Genomic DNA, 25595 nt, shown 5'->3' on the forward strand with positions numbered 1-25595 from the left:
AGATAAGAGAGGATCCGGTAGCAGAGACAAGAGACAGGGAGAGAGTGGGAGTTAACTCCATTTTGGACGTTAAATCTGAGGAGGCTAGGCAGCATCCAAATGCTAGTGACTCTGCCTGAAGCCCTGGGGAGAGGTCTAATCTAGAGTCATCGAAGCGGTCAGGATTTGGGAATCCTTGGCACATAGATGAAAATAGAAGCTAGTCTGGAATAGGATAAGAAAGAAATTCCTCTGAAAGGGAGTATTGAGGGAATAGAGGAGGCAACCTGCATTCACCTCCAGGAGACTAGCAAATGAGGCCAGAGGAGGAGGGGAGGGTGAGGGGCCCTGCAATGTCGAGTGACTCCCAACAGTCAGGAGAGCGCAAGACTGGGAAGCAATCACTGGACTCAGCCACTGGGAGCTCTAGTTAAATTTCGGCTGAAATTAAACCTAGCTCTTCGATGGCTGAATCTTCACCCTGGACGGACTGCCCCGTGGAAGAGAGGGAATCTGTGGTCAAAACTGACCAGCAGCCTGGGTTCGTGTGAGTGGTGCTGGCCTGGAAGCCCGGTCGGGATTTGGCCCCGAGCACCACTGTTGGCTCGCTGTGAGTAGCTGCTTCTACCGTGGCAGCTGTGTCCCACTGGCCCAGAACGTGAAATCGAGAGCAGAAAGTTCAGGTCACGTTGCATACAAGGTGGACGTAGCTGAGCGTCACTCCAGGCCGTCCGGCCGCCTGGCAGATCTTTGATTCCAGGTTGCCATTTGCTGGAGTGTAACCTCTTCCAAGGATGTTAAGAAGCAGGGTTGGAACATCATTCTCAAGCACCTGGGAGATGCGGAGGAGAGCTCCCTGGGGCCTGCCAGGAACAGTGTTCCACAGTGTGAACAGCTGGAATCCCAGTAGCTTTTTCAGTTAAAAACCAGGAGCAGTTACACAAGGTAGCGTTTTTACTGCAAATGATGTAGCTGAAATGAAGTGTATTCTTAATCACATTTAGGCTCAGGGAATATGATACTGTAATGAGCTTCAGCTTTGTCCAAAAAGGACTGTTATTACTAATAATCATTAATCATTATGGCCCATAAAATCTGATACAGAAGAATAGGAGAATTAAAGGAGAAAAAAAGTGACAGTATCATGTGGAAGAGTGTCATTTAGTCATTTACAGCTTCCTGCAGGGTAGTTTTAATTTTTAATTAATGTTCTTCATTTATGGAAGTTCTGTTGCTGGCCCACTAGTGGAGGCACCCTGAGCCTTGACTAATAATTTTTTAAAGGATTTTCTATTTTTTTAATGTTTATTTTTGAGAGAGAGAGAGAGAGAGAGAGAGAGGGAGGGACAGAGAGAGGGAGACAGAGGATCTGAAGCAGGCTCCGAGATGTGAACATAGAGACTGATACAGGGCTCAAACCCACGAACCCATGAGATTATGACCTGAGCCGAAATCAGGGGCTGGCCACTCAACCGACTGAGCCACCCAGGCACCCCTTTTACAAATAATTTTTAAAAACACATTTGCAGGGAAACCTGACTGGCTCAGTTGGTAGAGCACATGACTGGATCTCAGGTTTGTAAGTTCAAGCCCCACGTTGAGTATAGAGTTTATTTAAAAACAAAACAAAACAGGGGCACCTGGGTGGCTCAGTTCGTTGGGCATCCAACTTGGGCTCAGGTCGTGATCTTGTGGTTCATGAGTTCGAGCCCCGCACCGGGCTCTGTGCTGACAGCTCAGAGCCCGGAGCCTGCTTTGGAATCTGTGACTCCCCCTCTCTCTCTGTCCCCTCCCCAGCTCATGCTCTGTCTCTGTCTCTGAAAAAATAAATAAGTGTTAAAAAAAGTTAATAAAAACAAAACCAAACCATATTTTCAGTGACTCATTATGTCTCTTGTTTGTCCCGCTTCTCATCAAAAGGAAACATTTATTTTTAAAACTCTTTATTAGTTTTTTAAGTTGCATAAAAATTAAAACAAATTTAAATAATATAAGAATATATAGAATGAAGACTAAAAGTTTTCTCCATTCTAAGTTGAACCCAACAGGAGTGCTTGGGTGGCTCAGTCAGTTGAGCATCCGACTTCGGCTCACAGTTCATGAGTTCAAGCCCCGCATCAGTCTCTGTGCTGACAGCCTGCTTTGGATTCTGTGTCTCCCTCTCTCTGCCCCTCCCCCGCTTGTGCTCTGTCTCTTTCTCGCTCTCTAAAATATATAGACATTAAAAATTTTTTTAAAAATAAATAAATTGACACCCACTGGTAGTGTTTCTTGTGTAATATTTTAGACCTTTTTCTATAATAGCATGTATGTATTTAACTACTATTAAATTAAGAATGCATAGTAACAGTAGCCAGAAAGGTAGAAATAACTCATGTCCATTAACAGATGAATGGACAGAGGAGATGTTGGGGGTACACACATGCGTACACGCACACACACATGCACACACACAAAGGAACAATACTCAGCCTTAGAAACGAATGAGTTTCTCATACATGCTCCTACATGGATAAACTTTGAAAACATTATACTAAGTTAATAAGCCAGACACAAAAGGACAAATAATGTAGGGTTCCACTTATGTGAGGTAGCTAGAATATACAAGTTTCTAGAGACAAAAAGCAGAATAGAGGATTGCCAGGAGCTTGGGGTGGAAGGACTGGAGAAATTGTTGAATGGGTATAGAGTTTCTGTTTGGAATGATGAAAATATCTGGAAATGGCAGCGATGGTTGCCATTCAGAGCATTTTGAATGTACTTAATGCCACTGAATTATACACTTGAAATGGTTAAAATGGCAAATTTTATGTATATTTTACCGTGATAAAAAAAGAAAAGCACAGTGGGTATGTAATTTTCACATTTACTCTAAACACTTAGAAACGATATAAAATATGTGATAAAAATATTTTTAAAATGTATTTACACTTGACAGCTTGAAGTTTGTATCAGTCACCTTGGACGAAGCTATGCAGTGCTAACCAGCAACCCCCTAAATCTTCATTTCTTACAAGCAGAAAAGTTTATTTTTTGCTCACATTACATGTCTTTCACAGATTGGCTGTGATTCTGGCCGTATCCTTTTCATTCCAGGAGCCAGGGTGAAGAAGCTGCCTTCATCTTGAGATGTTGCTATTCTCGTGCCAGAGGGAAAAAGAGAAGATGGCGAAGCATGCAGGATCTTAGGATTTCTAGTTGGAAGTGGCACGCTTCATTTTCATTCACATCTCGTTGATAGCGCTAATGACTTGCCTCTTTCTTTCTTTCTTTCTTTCTTTCTTTCTTTCTTTCTTTCTTTCCTTCCTTCCTTCCTTCCTTCTCTCTCTCTGTCTCTCTTTCTTTCTCTCTTTCTTTCTTTCTCTCTTTCTTTCTTTCTTTCTTTCTTTCTTTCTTTCTTTCTTTCTTTCTGAGGGAGAGAGACAATCTTAAGCAGGCTCCCCGCGCAGTGCAGGGCCCGACATGGGGCTCCATCCCATGGCCCCGGGATCATGACGCCAGCTAAAATCAAATCAAGAGTCAGATGCTTAACCAACTGAGCTACCCAGGCACCCTTTTTTACTTGATCCTTTTTTAACACCAAAAACAACTTCCAGATGAATTGAAAATCTGAGCATGAAAACAAAACTTGAAAACTGTTAAAAGTGTTTTTAATGTTTCAAAATTTAAAAAAAATTTTAGTTTTTTAAATGTTTATTTACTTATTTTGAGAGTGAGAGAGCACGGGGAGGGGTAGAGAGACAGAGAGAGAGAGAAAATCCCAAGCAGGCTATGCGCTGTCAGCATGGAGCCCTATGGGGGACTCGAACTCACAAACCGTGAGTTCATGATCTGAGCTGAGATCGAGAGCACTTAACTGACTGAGCCACCAAGGCACCCCTATTTTTTATTTGTATTTTTAAAAATTTATTTATTTATTTTGAAAGAGAGAGAGAGAAAGGCTGTGTATGAGCCAGGGAGGGGCAGAGAGGGAGAGAGAGAATTCCAAGCAGGCTCTGTGCTGTCAGTGCAGAGCCGAATTCATGAACTGTGAGATCATGACCTGAGCCAAAATCAAGAGTTGGACGCTTAACCCACTGAGCCACCCAGATGCCCCATTGCTCCAACCTCTCTTTAATGGGGCACCTTTGTGGCTCAGTGGGTTAAGCAACGACTCTTGATTTTGGCTCAGGGAATGATTTCACGGTTTGTGAGTTCGAGCCCCACATCGGGCTCTGTGCTAACAGGGCGGAGCCTGCTTGGGATTCTCTCTCTCCCTCTCTCTGTGCCCCTCCCGCACTCGTTTTCTCTGTCTCTCTCAAAAATAAATAAACTTAAAAATAAAAAAATTTTTTCAATGGTGTAATCTTTTCCTACTCCTAGATTTAAAACTCTGGCAAGTCTGAGACTTTTCCATTCATTCTTAGATAGCATTCTTAGAGTCACTTTAACGCATAAGCCTATTCTCGGTTTATAAATATTACCCATTCAAGATCTTAAAACTTTGAACTTGGGGCGCCTGGCTGGCTCAATTGGTGGAGTGTGCAACTCTTGACCTCAGGGCTGATCACACGTCCTGTGTGGAGATTGCTTAAAAATAAAATCTTAAAAAAACAAAAAACAAAAAACTTTGAACTTGATTTAATGTAGAAAGTTTTTCTTTCCTCCAACTGAGATCTGCTTTGAGTGGGCAGCCTGAAGTGAGAAAGAAGGGGGCAGTTAGTGTTTTTGCTAGGTCATTGTCTTGGGCTCTCTCCAGACCCCACACCCTAGCCTTGGTTCTTATCTTTCCATGGCCCAGGGGTAGAAGGGAAGAAATGAGCAGGGCTCCCTCATAACATGGCTTTGAGCTATGGGTTTGGCAGAGATTAAAGCATTTTTTTTTCTCTCTCGGTGACACTTTCATGGCCCTCTTAGGAGATTCTCTTAGGGTCCTCTTTCCTGCAGGTCCCTCCACCCTCACAGATGTGTTCTGTGGTGAGTGGCTGCTGTGTCTCCTTCTAGCCCCCTAGGAACGGGATTCATCTCTAGCTTCTTGCTGCTGGGTCCCCTTTGCTTCTTCAAGCAGCCCCACTGGACAGGACCACAGCCTCATTGGACAGGACCATTGCCAGCCCTCTCCACACTGCCCTCGTTTTATTCATGGAAACACTCCTGCATCCTTTTTCTTGATGAACTCAGAATAGGGAGCCAAAGCAGCAGCAGTCTCTTGGCTCTCCCATCTAAGCAATCCGTTCTCATGCCTGCTCTCTGGGTTTCCTGGACAAGAGTCTAATGCTGATCCACAGAGACCCCAACTATAGGAACACACACGGCGAGCTCCATGAGTGGTGTTGCAGTGATCTGTCCATCCTCTCTAGGATTGAGGCAAAGTAGGAAGCAACCCTGTGCCTCCTGCCGAGATGGGCCAGCAACTATTCATTCTAGGGCAAAAAGCCTCTGAAGAAGTCTCTTCAGAAATTTCTCTTCTCTCTCCACACTCTGACTCTTCTATTGTTTTTTACTGTTTATTTATTTTTGAGACAGAGAGTGAGGGACAGAGAGGAAAGAGACAGAATCCCAAGCAGGCTCTGCACTCAGCGCGGAACCCAATGCCGGCCTCGAACTCAGAAACGGTGAGCTCAAGGGGCGCCTGGGTGGCTCAGTCGGTTAAGCATCCGACTTCGACTCAGGTCACGATCTCGCAGTCCGTGAGTTCGAGCCCCGCGTCGGGCTCTGGGCTGATGGCTCGGAGCCTGGAGCCTGCTTCCGATTCTGTGTCTCCCTCTCTCTCTGCCCCTCCCCCGTTCATGCTCTGTCTCTTTCTGTCCCAAAAATAAATAAACGTTGAAAAAAAATTAAAAAAAAAAACAAAAAATGGTGAGATCAAGACCTGAGCCGGAATCAAGAGTTGTATGCTTAACCAACTGAGCCCCCCAGGCGCCCCCATTATTCTTGACTTGGCTAAGGACTCTAGTTTTCTGAAACTTCCTTTGTAAATTCTGCATATGGAGAGCAAGCCGCATGCCCACTTTGGTATTTTGGTATAGAACATATCAGTACCTCTGAGTGAAGATTAGAATTGAAGCAGGAAGAGCCCTCTTTTAACATCCTGTGACACAGAGAACTAGAATAGAGAACTTCTACAAATCAAAAAGAAAGCGCCAACCCAGAATTTTTAAAAATGGGCAAAGGATATGAACAGGCAAGTCAGAAAGCTGAACATTGTAGGGCAATGAACATTGAAAAGATGCTGAGGCTGAGGCATTTCCCATCCTGCTCCCAGAAGGTCGGGCAGCCGTTGTCTCTCTTCTTTGGGGCAGTGTTGTTCACGGTGCCATCTGTCAGAAATTCTTTTCCCATTTCTCCTGGGAGCTCTGGGATCCTGATGCAAGTAGGACTCCTGTTGGCCCTGAGTCCCTGGAATGAGCCCCCTGTGCTGCCCCCAGGACACCATGGGAAGCTTTCCCCCTCCATCTTCCATCTCTGTGTGCCTGTCTGTAGCTCGTTGGCATCTTGTGGATCCCCTCACTTGCAGAGAGGAAGGGATAAACCTTCTACTTTTGTAAATTGTGTTCTTCCAAGGCCATTTCAGAATTAATAATCAGGTTACGTGTGTCATAGATACCCAGAGCTTTAAATTGTAATGGGGTTTCCTTTGGAAGCAGCTGCTACATTCTTGGACTCTTCCTGTGTTTTTTTTTTTTTTTTTTTTTTTTTTAGGTCTCTAAAGGACTGGTTTCTTTAGAGGATTTTTGTTTATTTCATTTGGAAGGTCATAATCATTATCGAAACCTTTCCAAGTCTTTCATAATGTCGTGTGTCTCAAAAACTCATGGTAGGACTTCAGTGTGTCCTGGGTGCTGGAACCAGATCCCGATTCCCAGAGCTTTTCCTGGAGGGGCCACCTTCTCACCTCTGGCCTGAACAAAATGAGGGCCGCCCACCAAAATGTTGGAGGCAGCTGTGGCAAGAAGCCCTGGTCTCAGAGTCCAACTCCAAAGCGTTGTTACCTTGCCGCGATTTTAAAGACGCATCTGCCGGTTGGAGCTGTCATGAGAATTACATGACGGAATGAATATGTGTGAGGGTGAGTGTAGGGGCTCACAAATGCAAGTTCTTCTAGTACAGAGCACGGCCAGCTGCGGCTTCTTAAAAGTCGATTCTCTTTACTTCTAATTCACTTTTTTTTTTTTTTGCTCATAACTAAAGTACTTTTCTAGAAAAAAAAAAAAGTCGATTCTCTTTTTTTCCCATCATTAAATGAGTTCAGATGCATGAGAGTTTTGAGAACAGAAGCAAGGAGAAGGAGAGCAACCATGTAACTCTGTGTCCCATGCCCTTGTAGTCATTATTCCATGCCAAGGCTAGGACTATTTTTTCACACTGTTGTAAACATGTGGAACATAAGATGTTGAGTATTACATTTATACCTAATATCACAAGACTTTCTCACATTATTTCAGTCTTTGTAAACCTAGGGGTTTTTCTCTTTACCAGTAAATTTTTTGGTTATGAAACCATGATTCCAAAGCTGAAACTATATAATCGGTGTGTAAGTGAGTGCTGACCCCTTTCCTCCCCTGCCCCGTTGCCTGCTTCTAACCATTTTATTTGTTGATGATTTGCTTTCCAGTGCTTTTTTTTTTTTTTAATGTTTATTTTTGAGAGACAGAGAGCCAGAGCACGAGCAGGGGAGGGGCAGAGAGTGAGGAAGACACAGAATCCGAAGCAGGCTCCAGGCTCTGAGCTGTCAGCACAGAGCCGATTTTGGGCTCGGACTCACAGACCATGATATCATGACCTGACCGAAGTCAGACGCTCGACTGAGTGAGCCACCCAGGCGCCCTCCAGTGCTTATATAATTAGTATTTTCCCTTCCTTCCCATGTGAAAAGTAGCACACTATAGTTTTTTCATTAAACAGTATATCCTGAAGACCATTCCATGTCAATAGAGTTTTTCCTCATTGCTTTTTATGGCAATGTGTGGCTATATTTTAGCTCGTTCAACCAGTTTTCTAAACAATGGACATTTAAGTCCTTTTCAGTTTTATACCATTACGAACAAAGCCATGGGTGCCTGGGTGGCTCAGTCAGTTAGGCGTCGCTCATTTTTTTTTTTTTTTTTAATTTTTGTAATGCTTATTTTATTTTTGAGAGAGACAATATGAGTGGGGTAGGGGCAGAGAGAAAGGGAGACACAGAATCTGAAGCAATCCAAAAAGTAAGGGCATTCTCCAAAATAAACTTCATCACATACCTTTCAATAATAAACAGTACTTTTTTAAAAGTAGACTAATTTCCTAGTTTCTTTTTTTTCTTTTCTTTTTCTCTTTCTTTTCTTGTTTTTTTTTTTTTTTTTCTTTTGACTGGGAAAATAACTTTATTTCCTTTGGGGGTGTGGGCAGACTTCTAGTCTCGGAACTTACTGGAATTGTTCCTTGGTGCCAGTGGCCTTTGTGACTTTGAGTACATTGAAGCACACAGTCTTGATCAAGGGCCAGCACTTGCCCACTGTGACAGTGTCGCCAATCTGGGCATCCCTGAAACGGGGACAGGTGCACGGACATGTTCTTATGGTGTTTCTCAAAGTGGTTATACTTTCAGATGTGGTGGAGGTGACAATGGTCTTCTGCATCTTTGTTTTGGTCATCACACCAGACAGAATCTGCCCTTGGATGGAGACGTCAGTAAAGGGGCATTTTTGGTCAATATTAGGTGCCCCCAATGACCTCCTTGGGCATCTTGAAGCCCAGACCGATGTTTCTGTAGTATCGAAGGAACTTCTCCAGCCAGTTTCTCCTAGCAGGACCCTCGTCTTATTTTGAAAGATGGTTGGCTGCTTTTGGTAGGTACACTCAGTCTGAATGTCCGCCATCTTCCCGGCCACCTGGAAAAAGGAAGGTCCCTAGTTTCTGACACCTAGTATTCAAATTTCTTTGGTTGTTCCAAAAATATCTTTTACAATGTGTTTTTTAAACCAGGATCCAATCAAATACCACAGACTGCATTTGGTTGTTATATCTTTTTTATTTAAAGCGGGTTCCCCCTCATACCCCTTTTTGTCATCAAACTGACTCCAAGAGACTTGGCCAATTGTCTTCTGATGTGTCCCACATCCTTGATTTGTCTGATTGTTTATTCATGATGTCATTGACCTTGTTTCTTTATGCCATGTTTTTTTGTCTTTTTTTTTTTTTTAAGTTTTGTTCATTCCAGGTAGTTTCTGTTGGGTTTTTTGATCTCTTTCCCGAGAGGCTGATCCTAGACTGATTGGGATCTCTGCCAGTTGTGGATTGTTTACCTTGTGGGTCTTGTCCTTATCGGCTGGGTCCTATCGATGTCTCCCTGATGTCAGGAAGTCTCATTCCCTGAGAAGATGCATCCAGCCAGTTTCTTGCTTGGAGAGTATACACCTGGGAGCCAGTGGGAGAAGGAGTTTGGGCTTTCAATATTCAACACTTAAACATCCTCCAATTACCCTGTGTTCCAACTGAAAACTTGGGTCATGTTTCCCAGACCCGAGACCCTCTCTTGTCTCCAGATAATAGACCTCAAGTTTCTAGCTGGGGTAGGGGGGAGACCACCACCCAGGAGAGGGGATCTGGGGGTCTAAACACTTTTTTTTTTTAAGTGATCTCTAGGGGCACTTGGGTGGCTCAGTCAGTTAAGCGTCCGACTTCAGCTGAGGTTGTGATCTCATGGCTTGTGGATTCGAGCACTGCGGCGGGCTCTGTGCTGACAGTTCAGAGCCTGGAGCCTGCTTCAGATTCTGTGTCTCCCTCTCCCTCTCTGCCCTTCCCCTGCTCGCACTCTGTCTCTCTCTTTCCTTCTTAAAAAGAAATAAACATTAAAATTAAAAAAAAAAAAAAAACAAAAAAAAAAACTAATCTCTACATCCAACATGGGGCTGGAACTCACGACCCTGAGATCAAGGGTCATATGCTCTACCAACTGAGCCAGCCCGGTATCCCTCCAACTGTTTCTGAAACAGCCTTTTCACCAATCCTGCTTTGGGCTCCACCTTCACCGTCATTACCCATGGTACCTGTTGGCCAATCCCTGAGCCTTTGGGGGTGGGCTGTAAAAGGGACTCCTGTTTGTTTTGTTTGTGTGTGTGTTTGTTTCCTACCTGTTGGCTTCTATTTCAGCTTTCTCAGAAATGCCTAAATCATTCGGCACTTCCCCATCTGCTTTTTGGCTTCCAAAATATTGTTGTTGCCATCCCCTCTTCTGTCTCTTCATGGCCCTTGCGGGTTTGCATCCTTTCCAAATCCCTTTACTGATGCTTTGGAGGAGTAAGAGGAGGGGGCAGGAGAAATACATGGATCTACCCACCAGCTTATCCAGTCTTTGGTTTCGAGAAATGCTTGATTGGTTTGATGAGCATTTTGGTTGTAGAAGACCCCTGGGTATTCAGATCTAGGTGAGGGCAGCACAAAGAGGAAGCTGAATTGCCCAGCATTGCACTGAGGAGGAGGATTTTGAGAGAACTCTGCAATGACTGGAGCTCCAGCAGTTATCTTGTGTTATGAAGTAACCTTGAAGAGGGAACAGAAAGAGAGGAGTCTGGCTCTAATAATACCATGAAGCTCCCATACCAGTTCTGCACTATTTACGTCTGGACTTCCCCCCCCCCTTTTTTTTTAAAACGTACAGAAGAAAATTCTTTGGGGTTCCCCCCCCCCTCTGTTTTATCGTTATAATCACTATCACATGCCAAGTACTGCTCTAAGTGCTTGGCTTATATACTAATTTTTATACCAACTTATGAAGTCAGTACTATTACTGTCCCTGTTTGACACATGAGCAGTGAAGCACGACGTGGTTACCTAACTTGCCTGAAGTGACGTAGCTAGTAAAAGCTAGTAAACTAGGCGATTTGGGCTTGTAAGCACCGGTCTGTTACCTCAGCATGGCCAAACCCAGTCCTCACCAACACGGCTGTGCAGTGCAATCCCAGAACCTGCCACCCACCACAGTCGTGCGGTGTTGGTGACTTTTCAGAATCCCTGGTGAATGATTTATAAGATACCAGGCAGTAAGCACACTCCCGCCCACCCCTGGACCTCCAAGAGTCCCCTGTCCCCTGACACTGAAGGGAATGAAGGGGATTTCAGAGCTACAAGTTGTGAGCGGCTGTGGTGCAGGCAAAGGTCTGAGAAGCAGGGGGGAAGGACCCAGTGACGTGGCAGAGCAGGGTGCGGGCTGCAGGCAGCAGCACGGACAAAGAGCAAATGGCAGACAAGGCCCCTTTCCCCAAACGCATTTCCAACATTTTGAACCATTTCCTCAGGACGGATTCCCAGGCATGGGCTTTTGTACATCTTGACTTCATTTGAATAGAACTGGTGAAAGAATCCTTTCGCCAATTTCAGATGCTTGGCTCATTAGGAACAAAGAGATCCCCCTAGATTCTGCTATATCCCCGGTCGGTAAAATTAGAGGCCAAATTTTAAGATACTAATAAGAGCGCTTGGCACCATGAAATCGTCTTTATTGATTGAATTAATCAAAGACACGAGACATAAAGTGTTAAAAAGAGAGATGAGGGTGCCTGGGTAGCTCAGTCAGTTAAGCATCCAACTCTTGATTTGGGCTCAGGTCTAGATCCCAGGGCTGTCAGATGAAGCCTCACGTCCGGCTCCAAGCTGGGCATGGAGCCTGCTTAAGATTCTCTCTCTCTCTCTCTCTCTCTCTCTCTGTCCCTCTGCTTCTCTCTTGATCATGTTCTAGATAGGTAGGTAGGTAGATAGATAGATAAGAGAAATGAATGTGTCTGGATGTTAACTCCTTTGATTAATGAGGTCTGGAGGTGCAGCCTGAAGGAAGCTATAAGCAAGAAATTTGGCTGTTCCTTTTATTGCCTGAGCTCTCTGCAACTTGCAATACTTAGGGACATCAATTCCAGTCCTTGGTCCCCAAGGTGATTTTAAACAAGCCAACCTCAAGCACACCTTTGCACGCTAGAAGGTGCTTGAGACACTGAGCTCATGCTGGTTAGCTGTGATTTGTGGGGGCTGTGCGTCCGTTTGCCCTTGGTCCTCAGGCAGCTCTCAGGGGCTTGCCTCCTGGTCACAGAAGTAAGGACAGTCGAGGAGGGTGGTCCTTGGGGGACTCCATGAGGAGGCTACGGGATCAATAATACCATCTTAGAGATGTATTTCTGCTCTGATTTTTCTCTCGCATTCTTAATTAAGACACGCGATATAATGAGGCACGTGGGTCCTGCATTTGGAATGAAAATCTGGCCTGCAGAGCCACATCCTGGCAGAGTTGCCTGGGAGGAGACAGTTGTAGCAGCTCTCACCAGTAGAGTCCTTCTAGAAGATTACCCAGGAGAACCACAAACTTGGTCCCATATTACTTCCCCTCTGAATAGGGGCCGGTGGCGATGGCCTGGGGGAAATCCTAAGCTGAGGCTAGACTGCCTGAAGAAACAAATAGTTGTCCCCACCGTCACTTGCTGGAAGTGTCCAAATTGGACTCTCAGAGAAAATGAGAGAAAATGAAAATATAAGCAAATCAATCATGGTTTCAGATAGATGTGGAGCTTGGGAGATAAGTCCTATGAATGCTGGCCTGAGAATTGTTCTAATGGCTCACTAAATATTTGTTAAGTTTTTGAATCACCTAAGAGAAACAGTCTCTCTAAGGAAAGAACAAAGACTTTCAAATAGACAGTGCTGAGAAAGGCACAGAGCTGCTCCGCGGGATCAAAACGGCCTTATTCAGGGTAGTTTGATAAACAACCCAGCAGCCTTTTCTCAGCTTTCATTTTCTCCCTTCTGATCATTCCTATATTTTATGACTTCTAGTTCCTCCATTCACTGTTACCTCTAGGGATAGGGTCATGGAGCCATCAGGGATACATTCAGGAACAGAATATTAAAGGTGCCATCCTTGTTCTGCATTAAAAAGAGAACATCACAGAGCCACGGAAAATGAAGCAAATCATTCACCTAGGTCGGCTGCGAATAGATCATTCCCCAGGCTCTGCACCCACCATTCGTAAACGAATCCAAATCTTTTCTGCAGAAGCTTAAAAGATTTTATTCCTAATCCGTCCCCCCGCCCCCCGCCCTAGAGCTTTGGAAATATGGCTCTGTAATTTAATGATTACAGGAGATGAGCAAAAGAATGAACTAAATAAGATAGCATCAACTTGCCTTGTAATGAGGAGCCAAATTTTCCAAATATAGAGCAAAATCCAATTGTGATGCTGTTGTTTGATTCCTGCCTAACAGTGACATGAGAGACCCTGTGGGAACACATGCATGACCTTTCCCACACAAAGAGCCTTCCCCTTGGCATTTTACAGAGTTTGGGGAGATAAACCATAATGGTCAATTTCTCTAAATCACTCTCACTGCCTTGTATCGCAGTAACTTTGCTGATGCAACAAGCATAGGCTGGAACAAGACATACCCTGAAACAATGAACAATAATTACTAGTTAGCATTAGACACAGCAGGCCCCCAAAACACCAGGGGATTTTCCTGTAGCTGATAAAAAGTAAGAGTTAAAAAGTGTACATCGTCTTTACCCGCTCATCTGTCCATGGACACTTGGGCTGCTTCCATAATTTGGCCATTGTAAATAATGCTGCGTGATGCCACACAATACACAATGCAGTATGACAAACAAACAAACAAAACCCCACAACGTGGTGTCCTGGGTTAAATCCTGGGAGAGTAGGAGGGCCTTAGCAGAAAAGCTGGTGAAGTGAGAACTAAGTCTGCAGTTGAGTGAACAGTAATGTATTAGTGTTAATTTCTCAGATTTGACAGATGCACCATGGTTTGGTAATATGTTATTTAGCCCTAGGAGAAACTGGGTAATAGGCATATAGGAACTCTGTTCTCTGTACTGTCATTGCAACTTTTCTGTAGGTAGAAATTTATCCCCAAATAAAAAGTTAATGTTGAAAAAAAGTGAGGCTACATTTTCATTTGCTACTGGTGGGAGTATAAATGAGCGCAGATGTTCTGACACTGCTCATCAAAGGTTTCAGAGGGGGACCTGGGTGGCTCAGTCGGTTGAGCATCTGACTCTTGGTTTCAGCTCAGGTCACGATCTCACGGTTTTGCGAGTTGGAGCCTTGCGTCGGGCTCTGCGCTGGCAGCTGGGAGCCTGCTTGAGATTCTCCCTCTCCCTCTCTCTCTGCCCTTTCCCTGCTCATGCCGTCTCTGTCTCTATCAAAATAAATAAATAAACTTTAAAATTTTTAATTAAAAAAAAAAAGTCTTTAGAAGTGCCCAGGCCCATTGACCTATACCTGCACTCTCAGTAATCTGTCCTAAGGAAGCAGTCAAGGCTGTTCATCCCAGCACACTCTGTAATGGGGAAAGTTGGCTGCAAACTAAAAGGCTAAAATTGGGACCATAGGAACAATAATGCGGCCATACCGAGGAATAGGTGGGTTACTAAAATCAATGTGGGGAAAGTAAATTTGATGATGTGGAAAGACTGTCACCATATACTGTTGAGTGAAAATAGCCAGCCACAAACTATTCCTCATGGTGTCATGTTTTTCTCTCTCTCTTAATCCGTGCACTTAGGAGAATAGTAGGAGATACACCTACTAAGGATACACCTCTAAGGATAAAGAGTGGTTTTCTCCAGGCAAGTGAGATTGTGGGTGCTATGGCCTGAATTGTGTCTCCTTTAATTCATATGTTGCAGCTCTAGACTCCCAACGTGACTGATTGTATTTGGAGATAGGGCCTGTCTGGAGGCAATTAGGGTTAAATGAAGTCATAAGGGAGGGGTCCTAATTCTCTATAGAATTAGACCTTATAGGAAGAAGAGAGATGTCTCTCTCTGGGCACTTGCACGTGCATCAAGTGAAAACGAAGCTAGAAGGCAGCTGTCTGCAAGCCAAGAAGAAAGGTCTCCCCAGAACCTGACCACACCGACACCCTGATCTCAGACTTTCAGCCCCCAGAACTGTGAGAAAGTAAATGTCTGTTGTTAAAGGCACCCGGTCTGTGGCATTTTGTTATGGCGGCCCGAGCTGACTAAGACAGTGGATATACTAGGTTTTCTTGGTTTTGCTCTCTGCTTTTCCGTAGTGAATACGAATTGCTTTATTATCTGGAGGACAAAGAATGTGAAAATTGTGTTTTGTTTACTATTGACAGAAGGAAACACAACTGCCCGAGTCTCCTTCAGGAATAGTCTTTGCAGTCATTTCCTCGTGGAGTCAACCTGCAGTCATGCCCTAATCTTGATCTTGGGGTTGTCAATTGGAGCCCCACTTTGGGTGTAGAGAGTACTTAAAAATAAAATCTTAAAAAAAAAATAAGGGGCGCCTGGGTGGCTCAGTCAGTTAAGGGTCCCGACTTCAGCTCGGGTCAGAATCTCACAGTTCGTGACTTTGAGCCCCGCATCAGGCTCGCTGCTCTCAGCACAAATCCCGCTTCAGATCCTCTGTCACCCACCCTCCCACCTGCTCCTCCTCTGCTCACGTACTCTCTCTCAAAAATAAACCTTCAAAAATAAATAAATAAAACGCATATCTGTATATATTAACTCATTTGACTACCATAGAGGTAAGCAAGCAGGTAATATCACACCCCATGGGTGAAGTTCGGGGAGGTTACTTGACTTGACAAGGTCACATGCCTAGTGGAGCTGGAGCCAGGACCAGGACCTGGGCCTCTTGACTCCCAAGACCAGTGCCCATCTCTGCTATCAGTTACTGCCGTTCCAGCTCTTTCTTGTGTAGCAGTCCTGGGCCATCTCCCGTGTAGGATTCAGAGAGCTGACTCAGTCCCCCAGAGTCCCACCCCGGGCAAATTCTGGTCCTCATAAATTTCGTACTGGAGACAGAAAGACATTACATTCTTCTACTTCCGTGCCAACCATGACCTATTTCTGGAAACTCAAAGGCTGTGCCAGCTTTGATGGAGGTTCAAGCAAGCAGCCTTGATTTACCCTGTGCATCTACCTGGCTGCAAGGTGAAGCCTGGACGCTAGGCTCCAGAAGCAAGGTGGTGTTTTCTGAAAGTGACCCTGCCTGAGCTGGAAATGTCAGGACCTGTCAGTGTTGGGATCTAGCTTCAGATGTCTTTATGTACTTGTTCCACATCGGCCAGTAGTAGGAGCTTGGATAAATATCTTTATGTTCTCTTGGAGATTCTGTAGTTTTTGCATTAGTGAATGAATGCATTAGTGAATGGCAGATATAGGAACTTTTGTAAAAATAGTTATTTTTAAAGTTATTTATTTTGAGAGAGAGAGAGATAGCACAAGTGAGGGAACAGCAGAGAGAGAGAGAGAGAGAGAGAGAATGGAGAGAGAGAGAATCCTAAGCAGGCTGCATTCTGTCAGCACAGAGCCCAACTTGGGGCTTGAACCCACAAAGCTGGGAGATCATGACTTGAGCTGAAACCAAGAGTTTGAGGCTTAACTGACTGAGCCACCCAGGTGCCCCAGATGTTTATTTATTTTTGAAAGAGAGAGAGAGAGAGCGTGGGGAAGGGGCACAGAGGGAGGGAGAGAGAGGATCTGAAGCAGGTTCCACGCTGACAGCAGAGAGCCTGACTGAGGGCTCTAACTCATGAACTGGTGGATCATGCCCCGAGCTGAAGTCGGATGCTTAATGGACTGAGCCACCCAGGTGCCCCTATTTTCTAGATTCTTAATGTTCAGAGAATCAAATAAAAATTTAGGTGACTAAATGACAGAACCAGTAAGGGTTTGTATTGGCATGGGGATTACTACTGCTCTCTTTGACTATGGAAGTTAAAAAATCAGTGTACGTATAAAGTAGGGAAATAAAACCACTGTCCTCTATGTACATTCAGTGGACATACCTGTGCTTGAAATGTGCAGGGCATTGCACTTGGCTTATAGGAAATGCAAAGCCGAACCCAAAAATAATACCTACTCTCAAGATATGAGTAGTCCACTGGGGGAGATAGACACGTAAACACACTGTTACCCAAGGCAGTCAGGTTTCAATCCGGAGAGTGGTTGGAAATGCGAGGGACATTATTTTAACTGTCACAAACGCTGGGGATCATCTCTTGGCACAGGGCTTGGGCAGGTCCAGGGATACTGAACATCCTGCAGTCTTGGGAAGTGTTCCGTGCAACACAAACTTGTCTGGCTCAAAATGCTGAGTGTCTTAAAGGAGGATCTGGTGCAGGGAAAACACAGGGCTGGGTGGAGAGGCTGGAGCTTCCAGGGAGACGACACTGAGCTGATGTCTACAGGTGTGTGTGTGGGGGGGTGTTTTGACAGGCACACATGACACCGGGATATCATAGATGGAGGGGGCAAGGTGAGCCGACACCAGACGTGAGAACACACAGGGCACAGTCTCAGGATGACAGGTAATTCAAGGTTTGGGGAGTAGAGAGAAGACTGGAACCACATAATAGGTCTCGAAGTGCGATGCTAAGAAGTTTGGACTCTGTTTGGACTCTGTTTCCTGATTGGTGGGTAGGCCCCGGAAGGAAGTTCATACACAGGACACAGAGCAAAGCTGCTTCGGCAAACCTGCTTCAGAAGGATGAATCTGGGAACAGTGTACGGGATGGGCCGGACCGACCTGCTCCACCACTGGTGGAGTCTGCTGCTCACTTTACTTCACCTCTCTTAGCCTCGGATTTCCCATCCACAGAATATCTAGCACACAAGTTGTTTTAAGGTTTAAGGGAGACCTTATGTAAGGTGCCCAGCACACGTTGGTAACGGCGGTCATTATCGTTTGTGGCTTCAGGCTTATTGGTTTCTGCATCCACCACTACCAGTTGCTGAGCCCTAAAGCTGCCCATAGATACAGGTAAATTGCTGAGGTTTGGTGCAAAGGTGTGTTAGCCACTGGTGAAAGGGATGGTTCTGGTCTTTCCCCCTTGACCTTCCTCCCACGGGGGAAATAGGGAAGGCAGAGCTGCAGCCCGTAGCCATGCCCCTGTTCCTAAATGGGCTGTCCCTAAATCGTGAAGATGCTCTTGGAGTGGTTCAGGACCTCAGAGGTCAATTTACATCCCCGAGTGAAATTCAGACGGGGGGTGGGACTGACCTGCTGTCACGCAGCAGAGCAGTGTGATCAGAGTTGGGACCGACCCAGGTGTCAGAGCCCCCAGCACTTGCACTGTCGCTGGTGGGGTGAGGAGAGAGCTGGTGGCCGGGTGGTGGCCCTCTCCCTGCCTTACTCCTTATGCCTGGAAGGTGAGAGGTCCTCAGCAGGAGGAGGGGGACGCTTCAGTCACAGGGAGCACGAGTATCAGACAGAGGCCCTCCCTTTTATAATTTTTTTTTTCAACGTTTATTTATTTTTGGGACAGAGAGATACAGAGCATGAACGGGGGAGGGGCAGAGAGAGAGGGAGACACAGAACCGGAAACAGGCTCCAGGCTCTGAGCCATCAGCCCAGAGCCTGACGCGGGGCTCGAACTCACGGACCGCGAGATCGTGACCTGGCTGAAGTCGGACGCTTAACCGACTGCGCCACCCAGGCGCCCCGAGGCCCTCCCTTTTAAACTCTCCGTGGCTGCCCAATATCGGCAGAGTGCAGACTCAGACTCAGATTCTTCAGCATGGCCTCCATGCCCCCCTAGTGGCCTGTCCTGCAGACACAGCCCATCTCTCTGCTCCTCTACACGCCCCTGCTGGCTTTCCTCGAAACCTTCCTGCCCTCTGCGGACACTAGCACTTTTCTGCCTTATGTCCCCGCGTCATTCTCTCTTCCTACAGAAATCCTGTGTATCTCAGTCCAGCTCAGCCTCCTGGAAGCCTTCCCCCGTCCCCGCTTTGGGAAGGGCTCCCTCTGCTGCCTCCGAGCACTTGGCCACAGCCTGACCTGGCCAGCCTCGTGTCACAGACTAGCACCTGCCCTTTGTCTCTGGGGCTCTATGCTCCTCAAGAGTGAGGGCTGGTCTTTGCTCAGCATCCCAAAGGCAGCGCTTGTTCATGCTGGCATTCTCCGGGCCCACCTCAGTGCCTTGCAGGTCCTCGCCAATGATTAATACTTCTTCACCGGGATTACATTTTTCTCTCCTCCACTGTAGGACACGCAGTAACTGGCCAACAAATCAAACCTTTGTGCGATTTGAGGACTGAATAAGGAAAGACTAGCACTGGGGAGGCATTTATTCCCCCAATTATTTACAAGAAATACCAGAGGCCTGAAGTTATAAACATCAGCTGGCAGCCCAGCTGATGACCCATGTGTCCCAGCTTCCTAGAGTGGCAGGGGGGTGGCCTTGCTGATGACCACACTCCAGAGACAGGCAAAGCTGGCACCCTGCAGAGCTGGGGGGCAGGGGGACAGGATGGAGGAAAGGAGGCTTGAGGAAGCACCGGCTGCTGTATTTTTGGAAAAAAGAAGCCAGGATATTTCAGCTTGGGCTTTGCAACACCCTCTTCCAACATTTTCTCTCATAAAAGCCAGTAATAGAATCGTTAATGCTGCTTTTTAAAATTTAGACAGTTCCTTTTACCTGAGCAATTCTGAGGCTTGAAGACCAGTAATCTGATGGCTTGGGAGGTTACTCTAATAACTTTATTTTTGCAAAGTGAAAGAAAACGGCCCAGTTGTTGTTGTTATTAAACCAGTAGGTGTTTTGTAGATAATTACACAGTAGGCTCAGAGTCAAACCAGAGCTCCAACTCCAGTTCCCAGTTAGAGCAAACCCCCATGCCTGCTCTGGTCCGGAGGTCTAAAAGCTGTTGACCAGATCTTCAAGAAGCAAGTAACATCGTGGCGTGCCCTGTGTCAAACTCTCAGGCCTTTGTCCTTCCCTGAGACTGTCCCCTGAGAGTCCCTGAGGAGGAATGGTTTAGGAGGGTGGCTGACTGACCCACAGTGGAACTCTGTGAGTGGTCCTTACCCAAGGTGTCAGGCCTGCAAACACTTTGGGTGCTGTTTCCATCCGCAGCCCTTTACTGGTTCCCCTTGAACCACCAACGTGGCGGGCCAGGATTCTGGGTTTATGAAACTAAGAGGAGTTACCCAAAGCTCAGTCGTTTTAGGCTCCATTTATCTGACCAACTGGCTCTTCACTGGCAGTGGGGGGAAAAGAAACAAGCTGAGGTCATCAGACACTGGCATAAGTCACCAAGAGGTGACTAGAGGCCGGAGAAGGGGCTTGAGGTCGGGGAGGGATTTTGGAGAGGGGGGAGGGACTTCCAGCCTTGGTTCCTCTAAGGACAAACCTGTTAAAGTTGACCTTTAAACACATCCACCTGATTTCCAGGCCAAACTGGCTTCTCCCTTGCAAAGCTTGCCACGGACCGTGCAGCTGCGTCCCTCAAGGCTGTTGGAAAAAAGTCATCTGTTCTAAAAAAAAATAGTAATCCTGTTTTGAAGCCTCCAGTACATCCCACCATGCAGAGCGAGTGTCGTAGAAGAAACACGGGTCTTTGGGCTCTGTTTCAGGCCATTAACTTAATGGCCCTGGCGCTTGGAAGGTCTGCTGAGGATAAGAGTTACCCTGTACAGAAACATTCATCTGGCTGCGAACACATTCTCCTGCTCTGAGTAATGGTCACTTGAAGTAACGTGTGTGTTTTCTCCCTTCTGATTGTTGTGAACATTATTTAGTCTCCTTTGGAAAAGCGGTAACAGCCCCGAGAAGCTCGAAGAACGACAGACTTTTCCTTTCCTCCCAATCAGATGGGGTATGAGAATCATTTTGCACAAGTTGAGGACTGGTACCCAGCCATCGCTGCTGAGAAGATAATTAGGAGATAATGTCAGTGGCAGAGACGGTTGTCAGAGCAGAGTGGTCTCCTGCCGCTCTCTGAGTGCTGAGTGTGGATGTGGGGAGGGCAGGGGGAGCAAAATCCTCAGCGGAAATAAATGAGGAGGAAAAGCCGATGATTCCTTTGCTGCTAAGGAGGTGATCGTCTTGCGGCAAAATAGTCTGCTGACGGCACACCCCACCAAGTGCCCGCGTCGCCCCCCGCTCCCCGAACTCCCTTACATAGACGTGGGCAGAGGCGGGTGTCACCAGCTATTACAACGCACAGCTGAGATAAGGAGGCAGCTAATTGAATTTAATTCACTGAGGAGGCAACCAATTTTGTGCCGAAGCTTAACTTCTGGATGGTAAATATTTTGCACTTGGTGCTCATCTCCTGAACACTGAATGGCAATTGTTTTTGCGAGACAGATTGTTCAGTCAAAGGGCAGAATGGTGGGCAGTCAGGGAGCGTCTGGCAGGGGACCCCAGGCCTGGCCTTTAGCCCTCGTTAGTGGGTTGGCCTATTCTCCCCGTTGCCAGGGCCTGCTGCCTGAGGGACACGTGCACGACAGGGACCAGGGTCTGTGAGGCAGCCTTTGTGATGAGGCCCTAGATCCAAATTTAGATTTGCCAAAGTAAACAAAAATGCAACCCTCCCACTCCACTGTATGTGACAGATAGTAGGACATTTGGAATGCGTGTGTGTGTGTGAGCAGTGCTTACTTATGGAAAAACTGTTCCTTGAGGTTTTGGATAGTATGTGATACAATGTGTTTCTTTCTTTCTTTCTTTCTTTCTTTCTTTCTTTCTTTCTTTCTTTCTTTCTTTCTTTCTTTCTTTCTGTTTATTTATTTTTGAGAGAGAGAGACAGAGAGACAGAGACAGAGACAGAATCCGAAGCAGGCTCCAGGCTCTGAGCCGTCAGCACAGAGCCCTACCCGGGGCTTGAACCCACGAACTGTGAGATCATGACCTGAGCCGAAGTTGGACGCTTAACTGACTGAGCCACCCAGGCGCCCCAATACCATGCATTTCTAAACTTTGCCACTATCGGTGTGGTCACCAGTTGGCTGTGTCGCTAGTGTTTCTCCCGGGTGGAGATTGTTTCCTCTCCCCTTTTCTGTTTCCTTCCCACCCTTGTTTGTTTTATTTCAGAGCGGACTTGGGATAGCATCTCAGGTATCACACATTTTCCTCCACATTTTCTCTGAATACTCTGCACAGTGCTTGGCCCATCATGGATACTCAACAAGAATTCGTGGGATGAATAAGTGAAAAAGCCAAAACCAAAACCAAAACCTGTTCTATGTTTTTCTTTCTTTCTTCGAGGAACTAGACAGGAGACGTGGCTTCAGTGACTTTGAGTTGTGATGGTTATTGTGTGATCCATGAAACCGTTATCTACCAAACTTGCAGAGTCTCAGGGAGGGTTGTTATTCTTCATTTGCACCTGGGAGCAGCTGTCTTGTCGTCATGGACCCCAAGGGGTGGCGTTCCACTGCCAAAGAGCCTGGCAGTTCACTTGAGTTCCTCATACTCAGAGGGGTCCTGTCACTTATGACAACTAGTTTGATGGCGTTTTTCTTCATGGCTCACACTCAAGAACCAAGGAATGAATGCAGATACTCACACAGACCAGTCCCAGTGTGGGATAGTCACTGTCTGAAACCAGTCAGATAGGGGCGCCCGGGTGGCTCAGTCGGTTAAACATCTGACTTCGGCTCAGGTCATGATCTCACAGCTCGTGAGTTCGAGCCCTGCCTCAGGCTCTGTGCTGACAGCTCAGAGACTGGAGCCTGCTTCGGATTCCGTGTCTCCTTCTCTCTCTGCCTCTCCCCGACTTGCATGCTGTCTCTGAAAAATGAATAAACGTTAAAAAAAAATTTTTTTTTTGAAAACAGATAAAACAAAATTAATTATAGCAAGAAAATAAAAGAAACAAAGTTCATTCTGTTAGGATGAAACTCAGTGATTTTATAATTACTCAGATATTTTCCTTTGAGAAGAACCACTTATCAGAGATGGACTCTGATGAATCAAGGCTGGAAAGTGATAACTACGTAGTGATTGTGGCCCAACCAGGGATTGGGAGAAAGAGGAGAATTTAGCTGAGCAAAATCAGAAATTCCAGCGGGATGTTTTCTGTACATCAATCAGACTGGGAGAATTGAGGTGGCAGCTGCCTTGGGGGCTGAAAACCAGTCATTCTCAAGGGGTCCAACACGGACTTTAAGGGGTAGAGAATGTATATTTCCTGCAATTATTTATATTTTTTACAAAATGGAAATATTCCTCTTTTTTTAATAAAACTTTACAAAATGTAGTTTTTTTTTTAACTTTTTCCCATTTATTTATTTTTTGAGAGACATAGAGAGACAGAGCACAAGTTGGGGAGGGGAGAGAGAGAAGGAGACACAGAATCCGAAGCAGGCTCCAGGCTCTGAGCTGTCAGCACAGAACCCGATGCGGGGCTCGAACTCACAAACTGTGAGATCACGACCTGAGCCGAACGAAGTCAGACGCTTAACTGACTGGGCCACCCAGGCGCCCCTAAAATGTAGTTATTTATTTATTTACTTATTTAAGATTTTAACTTTTAGGTAATCTCTGTATCCAATGTGGGGCTTGAACCCACCACCCTAAGATCAAGAGTCACATGCTTCACCGACTGAGCCAGCTAGGCACCCCATAAAATCTTTAAACGTTATAAAAGTAAATAAAATTGGAGGTGTATATCCATGTAATCTTACCTTGTAAGACCACTTTGAGTGGATGCTGGTTGGTCCTGCCATATTCCATTGGGGGTCCCCTCAGTTCACCTGAAAACAGGTCTCATATTCACAACCCAAGCAAGGGGCGATGAATGTCTTCCGCAGATCCATCTGTGTGGAGTAATTCTTTTTTTTTTTTTTAATGTGTATTATTTAAAAAAAAATTTTTTTTTAACGTTTATTTATTTTTTTGAGACAGAGAGAGACAGAGCATGAACGGGGGAGGGTCAGAGAGGGAGACACAGAATCTGAAACAGGCTCCAGGCTCCGAGCTGTCAGCACAGAGCCTGAGGCAGGGCTCGAACTCACGAGCTGTGAGATCATGACCTGAGCCGAAGTCAGATGTTTAACCGACAGAGCCACCCAGGCGCCCCTATCTGACTGGTTTCAGACAGTGACTATCCCACACTGGACTGGTCTGTGTGAGTATCTGCATTCATTCCTTGGTTCTTGAGTGTGAGCCATGAAGAAAAACGCCATCAAACTAGTTGTCATAAGTGACAGGACCCCTCTGAGTATGAAGAACTCAAGTGAACTGCCAGGCTCTGAAGTCGGCCGCCTAACCGACTGAGCCACCCAGGCGCCCCTAATGTGTATTATTTTTGAAAGAGAGAGAGAGCACGAGTGGGGAAGAGGCAGAGAGAGAGAGGGAGACACAGAATCCAAAGCAGGCTCCAGGCTTTGAGCTGTCAGCTCAGAGCGTGACCTGGGGCTTGAACCCACGAACTGTGAGATCATGAGCTGAGCTGAAGTCGACTACTTAACCGACTGAGCCACCCAGGCGCCCCTGTGTGGGGTAATTCTGAGGGCCCTCAGGAGGTGGAGCCCTGGGTGCCCCCAGAGCACATCAACACACACCCTTGGTCCAATCTCATTACTCTTTCTGTACTTCCTAAGGCCATCTCTCAAATAACGTGCTTGCACTCAAATGTTTGCCTCATGGTGTGCTTGGGGAGCCCTACTGCATTCATAACCACCTCCTAGGTTTACACTGTCTGCACCCAGGACCAGGGAAGGGCCATGGCTTAGGGCACTCCTGCCTTTCTGCCTCATTTTTTTTCTCTCCTACCCAAGGCTCCCTGCCCCTCATCTCTCTTCCTTCTGCTGCTCAGCTCTCTGGTCCAGAGCCCATCTCTCTGCGCATGGAGTCGCATTCGCACCCAGCATGTTTGCTTGTTTATTTTGGTAACATAAGTATATTGTAGAGGCACACCTTAATTTACAGCTCAGTATGTACACATTCAATCATCATTTGCTCAAGCACACATGTCGATCTTCATCGTATCAAGCACAGGACAGACCAGAGGAATAGGTCTTGTGTCTATCCTCAAAGCAGGGGAGTAGGAAGACAGAGACAGACATTTATGAAATAGGTACAGTATAGTACGCCAAGTGCTGTTATAGACATTGGGGTGGAGAGTTGGAGTTAGGAATTTAGAATGCAATAGAAACAATGTAATGCTTGTTGGTTTCCGGGCAGATATAATAGGTTGAATAAAGACACCCCAAAGATGTCCAAATCCAGATCCCCAGAACCTGTGAATATATTACTTTACATGGTAAAAGAGACCTCATACATAATTAAATCACACAATTAGAGAAGGGGAGATTAACTTGGTTTATCCAAGTGGGCCCAACATAATCACAAGAGTCCTTGTAAGAGTAGAAATGTCAGACTCAGAGAGAGAAAGATTTAAAGCTGTTATACTGCTATCTTTTAAGACAGAGGAAGGGGCCGTGAGCCAAAGAATGAAGGCATCCTCGAGAATCTGGAAAAGGAACCATCCCTGCCAACAGCATGATGTTAGTCCAGTGGAACTGATTTTGGACTTCTGGCCCCCAGAATTATGAGTAAATTTGTACTGCTTTAAGCCACTAAATATATGGTAATTTGCTATAGCACTAATAGGAAGCTATTAGTTTCCTAACTATAGAAAACTAATTAGTTTAACTATTAGTTAAACTAATTAGTTTAAATTTTTTTTTCAACGTTTTTTATTTATTTTTGGGACAGAGAGAAACAAAGCATGAACGGGTGAGGGGCAGAGAGAAAGGGAGACACAGAATCGGAAACAGGCTCCAGGCTCCGAGCCATCAGCCCAGAGCCTGACTCGGGGCTCGAACTCACAGACCGCGAGATCGTGACCTGGCTGAAGTCGGACGCTTAACCGACTGCGCCACCCAGGC

General features: G+C 45.9%; 1 pseudogene; it reads right to left on the reverse strand.

Annotated features, from left to right (window-relative positions):
* Window positions 1–409: 409 nt before the first annotated feature.
* LOC115511276 lies at window positions 410–23019 on the reverse strand (annotated as a pseudogene).
* Window positions 23020–25595: the final 2576 nt, after the last annotated feature.

The sequence above is a fragment of the Lynx canadensis genome, chromosome A3 (genome assembly GCF_007474595.2).
Source record: "Lynx canadensis isolate LIC74 chromosome A3, mLynCan4.pri.v2, whole genome shotgun sequence".
Taxonomy (NCBI): domain Eukaryota; kingdom Metazoa; phylum Chordata; class Mammalia; order Carnivora; family Felidae; genus Lynx; species Lynx canadensis.